At 41.0% G+C, this 13056-nt stretch overlaps 1 long non-coding RNA gene across 5 annotated transcripts in view; it reads left to right on the top strand.

Annotated features, from left to right (window-relative positions):
• Positions 1-11183: 11183 nt before the first annotated feature.
• The window catches only part of LOC144372121 (uncharacterized), a 63637-nt gene continuing 61764 nt past the window's right edge, over positions 11184-13056 (top strand). For 2 of the 5 annotated variants that reach the window (XR_013432174.1, XR_013432175.1), the window contains exon 1: positions 11216-11381. This is a non-coding gene — a long non-coding RNA (uncharacterized LOC144372121). Of the gene's footprint in view, positions 11382-13056 lie in introns of all 5 variants that reach the window. The other 3 variants (XR_013432178.1, XR_013432176.1, XR_013432177.1) reach the window with 3 other exon arrangements.

Genomic DNA, 13056 nt, shown 5'->3' with positions numbered 1-13056 from the left:
TGTTGAATGCTTGTCTCACATGTGCAAAGCCCTGGGTTTGGTCCCCACCATACTCTCTGCCACTAAAAAAGCCCATTTCTATTAATTAATAGTTCTCAATTCTTATCTCCTCCCAGCCCCTGACAACTATCCCTCTACTATCTGTATGAGTTTGATTACTCCAAGTACCTCAAATAAGTCAAATTGTACAATACTTATCATTTTGGGTCTTGCTTATTTCATCTAGCTCGGTGTCTTCAAGGTTTATTCATGTTGTAATATATGTCAGAATTTCCTTCTTTTTAAAGGCTGGATAATATTCCACTGTATGTGTATACCATATTTTATTTCTCCACTCATAGGGACTCATCTTTGATAATATCATACCCGTTTTGTTTAGTCAATCATTAATACACAGTTTGAATGCTTTGTATAAATCTATAATACCTCTTGATTAGAGGGATAGAAAGTTGTTCAACATGTGATCATCTGTGTCCTTGTAGTGCATATATAGATATGTATATATATCTCACATATCTTGTCATTTCTACCCTTCATGAGGCCTTTTTGCAAAGCTCCACTTTCAAAGGAAGCTGTCTTCTCTGTACCTAATAGTGCTCTGGAGAAAATAAACTACAATGCTTGGCCTCCAGTTCAAGCTAGTTCTATCATTAACAGTTTCCTTTACTATCTGGATATATGAAGAGTCTGGCTTTTAAGTTAATATAAATGTGGAGGTGCAGCTGCAGAATGGTGGCCTTTCACCACCAGCCTCACCACATTTCCTGAAAGTCACTATTACTCTATTATAATAATTCTATCAATAACAATATTACTAACCCTCATATGATAGTTAACGGCTACCAGTCATTATGAAGCATTGTTCTCATGACCTGACATACACAGTACATGATGATGCTAGGTTTTGAGATAGAAAACCCAGGAGAAAAAGCAGGGTGGGAAAGGCGAAAATGACAACTTGAGTTTTGGACACTTTGGGTTGGAGATGCCTGAGGGAAAGCAGGTGTCTAGTGGAAGAGAGCTGTGGGAAGTGTGAGTTGGAGCCAGAACTTGGGAGCACTGCCAGGGCTAGAGATGGACTTGGGAATTAATAACACAATTCCCAAGTCCATCTCTAGTGCATCCAAAGCTGTGCATCCAATGATATTTTTAAGCAAGGGAGAGAGAGAGAGAAAGAGAGAGAAAACGCAGAATGGCCATTTCTCCCAGCCCCAAGCCTGAGCAGAGCCTCAGAACAGTAGGAATGAGCCAGACAAGAAAGCAGTGGAAGTCCATTCAGGCAGAGGGGGGGAATAATAATGGTGGCACAGAGGCTTGAAGAGGCCTTGGTAACACTTGTGTTACTTCCTGTCTCTATGAATTTGACTCTTCTAGGTACTTCACAAACGGAATCATCCAATGTTTATCTTTTGTGCTTGTATCATTAAGATGAGTTGCTCTTAACCCTGAGCTCTGCAGCAAAACTACCTACAGAGATTTGAAAACTACAAATACTTGGACTCTATAGTTAGAGATTTTGATTCCTGTGGTCTGAAATTGGTGTCTGTGTTAATCAGCTTTTATGTTCCTCTGACCAAAACACCCAACAAGAACAACTTAGAGGAGGGAGAGTTTATTTGGGGTTCATGGTTTCAGAGGTCTCAGTCCATGGACGACTGACTCCCTGGCTCTAGGCTGGAGATGAGGCAGCGCAATATGGGGGAAGGACCCAGTGGAGGAAAGCTACTGAGCTCATGGAAGTGTCAGGAAGCAGAGAGAGAGAGAGAGAGAGAGGAAGAGGAAGGGCCACAGGAAGAACAATGCTTTTAGGGCATGTCCCCAGTGACCCACCTCCTTTAGCCCGGCTCCTCCTGCCTACAGACACCATCCAGTTATCAAGTTCAAACAAGGCTGGACTGATTAGGTTTCTGCTCCCATAATCCAATCATTGCTCCTCGTAACACTCCTGCATTAACAGGAGCTTTTGGGAGGGAGGGACACTTTATATCCAAACCATAAAATCGTCAAAAATCTGCATTGGGGGCTGGGGATGTGGCTCAAGCGGTAGCGCGCTCGCCTGGCATGCGTGCGGCCCGGGTTCGATCCTCAGCACCACATACCAACAAAGATGTTGTGTCCGCCGAGAACTAAAAAATAATAAATATTAAAATAATTAAAAAAAATCTGCATTGGATAAAAAGCATGGGAGCTGTGGTTGTAGCTCAGCGGTAAGAGCTGTTGCCTCGCACGTGCGAGACCCTGGGTTCGATCCTCAGCACCACATAGGAACAGATAAATAAAATAAAGGTATTGTTTCCAACTACAACTAAAAAATAAATATCAAAAAAAGCATGTGGAGGGAAGGGGGAAATTGGTTAATGGGTATAAACTCACAGTTAGATAGGGGGAATAAATTCTGATTATAGTTAATGATATATAGTTTTTTTTTTTAAATCAAACTGATCAATAGGGAGGATTTTGGAAATTCTCATCACAAAGAAAGGAATGATGAATGTTTGAGATGACGCATAACCTACATATCCTGAGTTGATCATTACACAATTTACAATGCTTTGAAATAACCTCACTGTATCCCATGAATTTGTACAATCATCTGTCAATTAAAAATTCATTTAAAAAACAAACAAAAGCAAACGAGAGCATCCATTGTAGAAGAGGGGAAGACAGAGGAGAATTGCATCCCATGTGTTGAAGGAGGGAAGACTGTGGGCAAGGGTCACCAGGGGAAAAAGGTGCCTCTGGGGTTTAGAAAAAGGGTGAGGATCCAGGGGCAGCCACTGGGTCTGGAAAACCAGGGTTTTATCACAACGGTTGACAGAGCAGTTCCATAGGGGAACATGCGAAGAATCGTTAGTGGAGTAAGACCTCTGGGATGCTGGGGAAATTGGGATCAAAATTACTGGTGGACAAGCTGGTATGTAATTCGGTGGTAGAGCCCTTATCTAGGATGTGTAAGGTCCTGGGTTTGAAACCCTACAGGGCAAAGAAAAAAATCTTGGTGGAAAGGAAAGGCCTGAAGGATGGGTAGAGATATAGATACATCATTAGGCAGAGAGAGATGGAAGTAGAGGGAGTTGATGCCCATTAGCTTTTTGTGAGGGTTACCATCAGCACATAGCATGGTTTTAGAACAATACCTGGCACACAGTGGAAACTGTTTTGTGGTAGCAGTGAGGGAGACAAGGATCTGCCTGATGACTATGCCCCTCTGTGGGGCATGAGCATGAAGTTCACCAGCACTACAAAGGAGCAGGGCAAATGGCCCAGCTAAAACTGGAAACCATGAATTTTGTAGTAGAACTAAGCACTTATGTTTGGTTTTCTTGCTAGAATATAGCAGCAGGAGGAACCAAAGCTAACCCATTAGCTGAGGAGATGGGGCAAAGAGCAAGGGACAGAGTAGTCCAAGTGTTCCCAGGACTTTGGTTAAGAGGTTCAAGTTTACTCCAGGTAGGGGATGCAGGGAGGTCTCCCAATATCTAACCATTGGTGGAGCTCCAAGGGAGTAGGGTTAGTGGCTGTGAAGGAGGTGGACATGCAGCAGGGGCAAGAGTTATGGCTAGGGAGAGAATATCAATATGAAAAGCACATTTTAGAACTCTTAGTTAGGGCTGCCTGGTGGCACATGCCTGTAATTCCAGCAACTGGAGAGGTTGAGGCAGGAGGATTGCAAGTTAGAGGCCAGCTTGGGCTACTTAGCTAGATCCTATCTCAAAATGAAAACTAAAAAGGACTGGGGATGTACCTCAGCTGTAGAATGCAGAGAGGGAAAAAGAAAAAAGGACTCTTGTTCAGAGTTTATTTCACCCTATCAATCATTTTCAAATACATCTGAGGAAACTGGTGTCATTAATGCCTCCGTGACAATTTTTTTTTTCAATCAGAATGACTCCATTTTCATTTGTCTAGACATGGGAGTAGGAAGAGAGATAGTGGAAGAAGATTTCATTTGTGACATTTCCTTAGGGAAAAGGGTGTTTTGTTTGTTATTTCATTTTGTTTTGAAAACCACTGATGTTTGGTGGAATAAACTTGGGTTTGACAGTGAGAAGACTTAAACTTTGATCCTACCTTCTCCATACTAACAGTGGGGTTTGGGCTGGGTCATTTATCTTTTTGGGGGGTCTTGGTTTTCTCATTTGTAAAATGTTTGGGGTGGACTAGATGATATTTTGCCAACACCCCTTTCTCCCGGCTAGAGGGAGAGTTGGAGTTCAAAAGTACAGCTGTGCAGATCCCAGGCGGTTTGAGAGTGCCACCTTGTGGTCGAAAGGAATAGTGCTGTCAAGAGGTTCACCTAGATTTTGGAAGTACAGAGCCAGGCGGTAGCGGTGCTTTTATTCACACCAAAGAAAAATCTCTCCAAAGACATGAGGCCCTGTCCAGGTTCTCTTGATAGCATAGAGTTAGACTCTCATCATGACAACCAGAGTAACTCATCGATGTACGTGAATAACTTACGGTATGCTCAGTCGTTGGAGAGAGGAAGCTTAGATAGCAGTAGCCAAAACTTGCTTGGAATCAGCTTACTGCAATTGGACTTTTTCTTTATTGAAACAATGATCTTAAAAATGACTCCATCTTCATATCCAGACCTGGTTAATGCGTTTCCAAGTCTGGTTATAAAACTGATCTGACTCTTGTGCTGTTTATGTGACAGTTCTTGTTGAGCCCAGATGAGGTCAGTGTCACTCTACAATGAGCCACGACAGCCTCATTTGTCACTAAAGGACTTTAAAAATGGCTTATTAGTAATACTGGAGAGCCAGATGTATGATTCAGAAGGGTTCTTGGAACAAAAGTTTCTGGAAAACTGCCTTGGGTTATAAATTTCCTTCTCAAGGGCATAGAGGGTGTCTTCAACCAAGGCTGTCACAAAACAAATGGAATAAATTGATAACAGTGGAAGCCAGAGGGAGTGTTTCTGTCATGATGTTAATCCTTGAGCCCTCAAAGAAAACTGTGCAAGGCCTCTGGCCTTGGATTGCACATATCCAATTCAACCCTCAATGTTTTGTTTTTTTTTTCTTCCAGAAAAATTTCAGACTAAAACTTTAGCTAGCTTCAAAAATCACTTGAGAAGTTGGGGGTGTAGTTCAGTGATAAAGCACTTGCTTAGAGCACTAGAGGCCCTAGGTTTGATTCCCAGCACTGAAAAAAACATAATAAAACACTGCTTGGAAGATCTCTGACTCCTTTGTATTTCATGCTATTTTCTTTCTTTTGCTTGCTGGGGATTGAATCCAGGGCCTAAGCAAGTACTCTGCCACTGAGCTACATCCCCAGGCCCTATTTTACTCTCTTTTTAAAGAAACTTGTGAATTAGAAGTTAGAGCATCCAAAACTTATTATGGACTGATGTCAAACCATCACCCTTGTTTAAAATTCTACATGTCAACCCAGTAATCCTACCCTTCAACTCCTTGCCCCTCTTAAAGCTAAATTCTCAGAGCAAATGTAATACACCATGACAAAATTAAACTCTCTGAGCAGTCTCAAAAGTTTATCACATTCATCCTTATTTCTATTGTTTTGTTATTTTGTAACAAAAAAGTTTGCTCCCCGATTGTGTCCTATTATCTCTTACCTCCTACCTTCTAAAGCAACTCTCATCTCTCTTTCATTTTTCAAGCTTCTCCTCTTGGGCATATAATTATGCTTAAGTGATTTGACCTTTAAACAAAGAAGGTGGCAGGATCCTATTCTCTAGTTACTATCTTTGGTCTCGCCTTCCTGTCTGAACTCAGCCTCCTAGCAGAGGAGGGTAAGTTCTTTTACTACTCCTGCATCTCATAAAACTGCTCAAAAGAGACCAATAACACTTTCAACCCCAAAAGACTACGGAAACTACTTTTGCTGGGGTTACCATTGCCAAATCCACAGGAGGCTTTTCTTGGATCTTCTTACTTCAGCTCTCTGGGGCATATCACAGAGCAGCTTTATCTTTTGATTCTCTCTTCCATTGGTTTTTGGTCTATTGCTCTTCAGATTCTTATCCTTCTTTTTTGAGAAATTCTTTACAGCTTCCTTTCCAGGAAAATGGGAGCATGAGACAGATACTTTTCACTTTACTTGAGGAACCCGAGACTCAGAGATGTTAAGGAAAAAACTTGCCCAAGTTGCACAGCAAGTAACAGATTGCACCCTCAGAGATAGTGGTGTTTGGAGGTGCAGCTTTCACTCTCTGATGTCATCCTGCCCCTCTTTCTTTTATGGTGCATCTTAGAGCTGAGTCTGCCTGAAGGCACTGTGCATGTCCTCTTCTCCCTTTCCCTAGGGAGTCCTTTGCTCACTGGAGACTGGTTGACTATCTTTATGCTTTTACTTGTGAAGTCACTCTGTGAACTGTCAGTCCCTACAAATAACTGCCCAAAGGGCATCTCCAAATGCATGCCCCACGGACCCTGCAAACTCAGTCTGTTCAATTTTTACAGAGTTTATGGGGTCCTGCAGGAGAGGAATCATGTTTACTTCCAACTCCACCTCCCTTTCTTTTTCTTGCTCCTCCTTTCTGTTCTTCAGACAGGCCAAAGTTGCTCTTGCTCCAAGGCCACTGGATGTGCTATTCTTTTTTGCTGGAATATTCTTACCAAGGTCATGGCATGTTCTTATTATGGCTTATTTCACAGAAAGCTTGTTCTGTGCTTTTTTTTTCTCAGCTTCATTGCCGTCTCCTCAGAAGAACTTTCCTGACCATCTTATCCATAAATGTTTTCTTCTTCAGTTTTTCCTGATTCTTTTTTTTTAAAAAAAAAATTTTATTAGTTGCTCAAAACATTACAATGATCTTGACATATCATACATTTGATTCAAATGTTGATATGTAATCTTATTTTTCCACATGTACAGATTGCAGGATCACATTGGTTATACAGCCACGTTTATACATAGGGCCATACTAGTGTCTATTGTATTGTGTGGACTTCCTATCCCCCCTCCCCTCCCCTCCCCTCCCATCACCTCTTTCTACCCAATCTATTGTGACTCTCCTGATTCTTCATGCAGTCTTCCTTCAGTGCCTAGAGGTTCCACATCTGTGATTCAAAATATTTGGAAAACAATTGCATCTGTACTAAACACGTGCAGGTTTTTTCTTGCATTATGCCCTAATCAATAGATCACAAGTGTTTATATGCCATCTACATAGTATTAGGGATTTTAAGTAACCTAGAGGTGATTTAAAGTATACGGGGTGTGTGTGTGTGTATGTGTGTGTGTGTGTGTGTGTGTGTGTGTGTATGTGTGTGTGTATGGCATATGAATACACCATCATTTTATCAAAGGAATTATTTGAGAATCTATGGATTTTGGTACCTGCATAGTTCCTATAACCAATGTTCCAAGTATACCAAGGTAAGATTTTAATTATCTTGTGTTTTGTTTGTTTATCATCTTTCTGCTGTCACTAAAACATAAGTCCCTAGAAGGCTACGATGGTTTTGCACTGAATATGGTTACACAACTGAGGTGGGTAAGCAAGTGGAAATCTAGTCTGTCTCTCCTTACCGACCAGAAGATATCATTTGACTGGCAGTAGACATTGACATTGACCTTATCTGTCCTGTCCAATAGTTTGTTTCCAAATCCCAGAACAGTGAATGATACATAGTAGACTCTCATAAAATATTTATTAAATGAATAAAAGGGAATAATGCAACTGCAGGATAGGTTTATACTAGAAATAATGAAGGGGTCCTTAATACTTAAAAATCCTCTGTGGATGGGGTGCAGCTAGGGTGGTAGAGTATTTGCTTAGCATGTGTGAGAACCTAGATTTAATCCCCAGCTCCCACGTGCACGTGCATGTTCACACACACTTACACAAATATTTCAATGGTTTCCATTGCACATATCATAAAATCAAATTTCTAATATAGCCCATTGGGTTGGGCATGGCCACCCTCCAGTCCATATCTGCCACCTCATTTCGCACCATGCTCCCTCTTGGTTGTATAAATTGCTGTCCTTCTGACCCACTTCAATGACAAAACCCCCAGATATCGTTTGATAACCCAAACCCATTGCAAATCCAGAATCTACAAAACAGAGGGAATGTGGTTTCTTGCTGTTTTAACTTGTAGGAAGGGACTGTTTGAACCTTGAGACTCAATTGAAGATGGCTTGAATACCATCATCCCTTCATCAAAGAAAGGCTTCTGTTGGATTCTTTTCCAGAAAACTGCCTAGCAATATTAGTTCCCACAGGTCATGTGATCCTAACCAAATTCCCCACTGTATATTTTCTGGTCCATTTTTTATTTGAGTACCCCACTTTAGTGGGAATTCTGTGTGATTTCTGGAATTTATTCCACATGCTCTTAGACAGCTATCTCTAACCACTTGGTCCCTTTAAGGAATCCTCCCTAGATTTCCATTTGTGCATGATCCAGCCCTTTCCATAGATTCTAGTCCACACATTTTTCTGTTTCACTAGTAACACCACCACCTGCTTCTGGCTGAGTGCCAGAAGACTGAGTGAGTCTCTTCTCTCCATTTTCTTTTTTTATATATATATTACAGGTGAGACCAAGACCTCCAATCCTGTTGTAATAATACTGAAGCCTCTGTGAAGTCACTTCCCTTCAAGTTCCTTGGGTACGTGGCGAGATTTTCCTTTTTTTCCCCCTTGGTCCCGAGAGTGATGGAAAATTCATTTCCTAAGGATCAAACTCCCTCTTCTGGAATGTGATAGGAATGGAAGCAAATGCAAAAATCTCAATCTTCCAAACCTCCTTGTTGGGCCTCCACATCTGTTTACAAAGGAACAATTTTAGAAAACCAAGCCCAACCAAACCACATGGCAGGGCTGAAGTTCTAGATGCTTCTTTATTCACTCTTCTGGCAAGGTTAGTAGTGCTGGTAGGCTGACCTCACCTGACATCCAGAGGTGTTTTGTAGTCCATATTTTCTGGTCAGTCTGATTTATCCTGCTTTTACATAGGCATGCACATCTAGAACCCTGAGATCCCTGGAGCAAACTTAACAATCTTTTAAGCCCTCATTATCTTGCTTAATCATTTTGGGAAACTTGAGTACCAGGGATTGGCATTGGAGCTCTGAGCTGTAACCTTAGGGAGGCTGGTATAAAGACACTGATTTCCTGTGGCCTACATTTTTTGGAACTACTTGCCTGAACCAAATGAAAACCCTCTGGCAAGTGAACCTACTGTCAGAAGCTAATAACACTGTATATTAACATGTAGACTTAAAGAGCTTAGCTTTTTGAAAGAAACTGACAACTTAACAATGTCATTTCTTACTTATTTCATTTTGAGGTAGATATTTTAAACCAAATCAAAATAATTTTTTTTCCTTTTAAATATATCCTGCCCTTCATTATAGTTGCTTTTCAATAGTGTATCTGACCATCCTTAACTCAAATAGGAACCCTACTAATGATAACAAAAATGTTATGATTCCATGAGTAACTTTACACTCAAAGAGAAACAGAATTTTATTAGCTTGAGAAATCTTTTTGACACTGTTCATGTTTTCTTCAGAGGCAAGAAAGCTGAACAGATTAACTGATACCGAGTAGCTACAATATGTCATCTACTTTATATGTGCCATATTACATAATTATCATACTGATTAGAAAGGTCTATTTTGTTATTACCATTTTACAGATGCAAAAATTGAATCTCCAAGAAATTTGTCAAGTTAAGTATCTGTTAAACATATGCAAACCCTGATTTGTCAGACTCTCAAGTCTCTTTCTGGGAACTCAATAGAAATGCAGGATTTCAGTTCTGACCCTACTGGATCTGAATCAGCATCTTAATAAGTTTCCTGGGTGATTAGTATTTAAGCTAATGTTTGAGGTGCTTGGAACCAGATTGCATAGAAATTTCTGAAACTATTGGACATTTAAAAAAATCCCACTTTAATGCTGTATTTTCCCCCCTCAAAGCTATTAAAACAACCTAGGAAAAAACAACTATTTAGATGCTATCATTTATTGATCCTTCACAAACACAGTCTCAGCTAAGCTTCATAACAACCCCACACTGCCAATACTGACAACCTATTTATTATTATTATTATTATTTTTGTGGTACTGGGGATTGAACACAGGGCCTTACACATGCTAGGAAAGCACTCTACTACTTGGTTCTATCTCCAAATCTTTCTTTTTATTTTATTTTTGAGACAGGTTCTCACTAACTTTCTGGAGCTGGACTTGAACTTGCAATACTCATGACTCAGGCTCCCAAGTAGCTGGGATTATACTATAGGCATGTGTCACTGCCCTAGCTCTAACATCTCACTTTATAGGTAAGGAAATTGTCTTGGAAGAACCAAGTGCTAATAAAGGAATTGGAAAAGATAAAAATAATCTCTTCCAAGTGAAATTTAAATTTGAAATGGTATATAATAGTGCTGCTTTTGGCTTTCCTTTTAAGTAATATTTAATAATCAAACATAGCTAACAATGGCACATATAAAGGAAGGAAGTTGTGGCTGTTTGTTGAGTGCTGAGCACTGAACTAAGTGTTTTACATGTTATCTTGTTAAATATACAAAAGTGTCACAGAAATGGATTTATTTCTCTGATAATAAGCAGAAAATAAATAACATGAAATAATTCAGTGTATTTATCACAAACCAGTGGCTAAAAAAAAGGATCTAAACCTATAGATAGTTAATCTATGATCAGCGAGGACATCTGCGCATCAGCCAGTGATCCTCAATAAGTTATGGCAGCCATCCTCCAAGGGATATCTGAACCATATGGAGACCTTTTGGGTTGTCATAATGAATGGGAAGCTATGGTTGGCCTTTAGTATCTTGGGGTCACAGATGCTAAATATTCTGATAAGTGTGAAAAGTCTGGAAGCAACCAAATCTTATCTCTCTCCAAATGCCATTGTCACTCTCCTTGAGGAACAGAGAACTTTGTCACAACATTTACGTTTTAGAATTCGTTTCAACTTTTAAAACAACAATCCTGATTATTCCCATCCCAAAGAATTAGCACTTTGGGTTACTAAATCATTCTGATAAACCCACTAGGACACAGATGTCTGACAATCCAGGGGTTTTGGGACAATCAGGAATCCTATAATCAAGAGACTTCCAGGGGATTTCACCTAAAATTTCCACTGCAGCTCTCAGATGAGCTCGCTCCTGCTTCCTTTCCTTCCCCTTCTGTGTTGGAAGAAACAGGTGAAGTCTCTTTCTGTTTTTCCCAGAGGAGTGACTAGTCTGTAAGCTCTGAATATTGATTGAGGCAGGTTTTCCTGGTGGTGGGACTACTGCACCTAAAGCTTCAATCTTTCCTCTTCACTTCCTACTTGGAGGCAGCTTGGCCAGTGTTCCTGCTCAATCCACTGGCTACATGGCCAAAGTCTCCTAGATGCTGGGATCTGGGCCAGCAGAAGGTGAGTGAATGTTGCATGATATTTTGAACCCTTACTCTAGTACTAGAGGTGTGCTTCGGGTTGGCTTATTCTTCATTAACACTGTAGCTTGGGATTCAAGATGGTAGATTAGAGGAAGCCACATTTCCAGTTGCTCTGTGGCTTGGGATTCAAGCAGTGGGTATACATCTGATCAGTGAGTGGGAGTGGAAATTCAATATGGGATGGTCAGAGTGTCTAGAGATTCAGAAATTTGGGTGTATTGATCAAAGAACAAGAAAGAGTTCATAGGAGCCAAGTTGGTTGGGACAGTGGCAGCGCTGCTGGTTAACTACAGAGGGGAGGGGTGACAGAGAGAGAGAAACTCAATAGACAGATTTGGCATAGAAAAAAAACTATAGATCAGAAAAGCAGCCTGAACTTAGGTGATCCAGAGGCTGCACAGCAAAATGGCATTTAAAAAGTTCTTTGTATTTCTCAACTGGCAAATCAAAAGCTAAGATAGGAGCCACCTAGAGGAAGCCACACTGGGGTGTTGTTGCTGTGGGAGCCCGGGGTGGGGTGTTCAGAATAAACGTTGGCCATACTGTCCGGGCAAGTACCTAAAGTGTGACTGAGGGTGTAACTAGAAGAATGTGAGGGAAATAGTCACAAATAAGATTGTACTCAGAGGGATTCAAACCAGAAAAATTAAGGGGGGTTGAACTTGCTTTCCCTTTGTGTCTAGGCTCACATGATCAGCTGAAGAGGATCAGGAATTGGAACAGGCTGGTGTAAATACACTCAGGGACTAAGGCAGGGAAGCCCTGTTCATGGGCAGTGAAGTGTGTGGAGGATGGGTTCCTCTGCCCCAGGAGTAGAGTTCTTGGGGGTCTCCAGACTCCCAGCAGAGATCAGCACATGCCTGGCCCTGGACCCTAGGCATGTGCTGATCTAATCTCCCCAGAGCAGATACCATCCAACAAAGCCCCTAAGACCTGAGGAAACCCAAGCTTCAGCTGTGGAACTCCACCCTTAGAACTCTGCAGGAGCCCCATGCTGGGAGTGCATTGCTCTGGTCTGGGCAGACCAAACTCCAACGTTCAGTACTTTCCATTCCATCCTTCCTTATACTGGTAAGAAGGGAAGCTCAGAGCTATTTCAACCAGCTTCAATCTTAGGCCATTCCAACTGGCAACCCAAAAAGAGGAAGGGGCCAACAACTCCCATTCCTTGTGCACTCTCTCTCTCTTGTGTACAGCCCAAGAAGAAACATAAAGGACAGTGGGCAGTGATCATCCATTTTTGTTGACTGTTTTGGCCACTTCAGTGGAGATGATTCTTCCATTTTTACATTTAGAATCTTCTTTCTTTCTCTTTTTGGGTGTGCATGTTCTTACTGGGCTGACTGGTTCATGGCATATATATACATATTTGTTTCTTTTTTTTTTCCTCATTTTTTCCCCACATAGTTCTTTTGCCTGGCCTTGTCTTTTGAGGGTTAGGGTTTTTGGTTTATTTTGTTTTTGCTTGTTGTTTTTCTTATTTCTGTTTCCCTCCTTCCTTCTCTTGCCAACAGCCAAATTCCTTTGTTCTCTTTTTCTCCCTTTATTTTGTTTTTCTTATTCTAGTTTTTTTTTTTTTTGGTATCACTTGCTACATCCCTTCTGCTTTCACTCTGCTCACGTTTTGAACACTCTAAACTTTCTTCTGCCTT

Source organism: Ictidomys tridecemlineatus, chromosome Y (assembly GCF_052094955.1).
Source record: "Ictidomys tridecemlineatus isolate mIctTri1 chromosome Y, mIctTri1.hap1, whole genome shotgun sequence".
Taxonomy (NCBI): domain Eukaryota; kingdom Metazoa; phylum Chordata; class Mammalia; order Rodentia; family Sciuridae; genus Ictidomys; species Ictidomys tridecemlineatus.
This window is presented reverse-complemented; position numbering and strand designations above follow the sequence as displayed.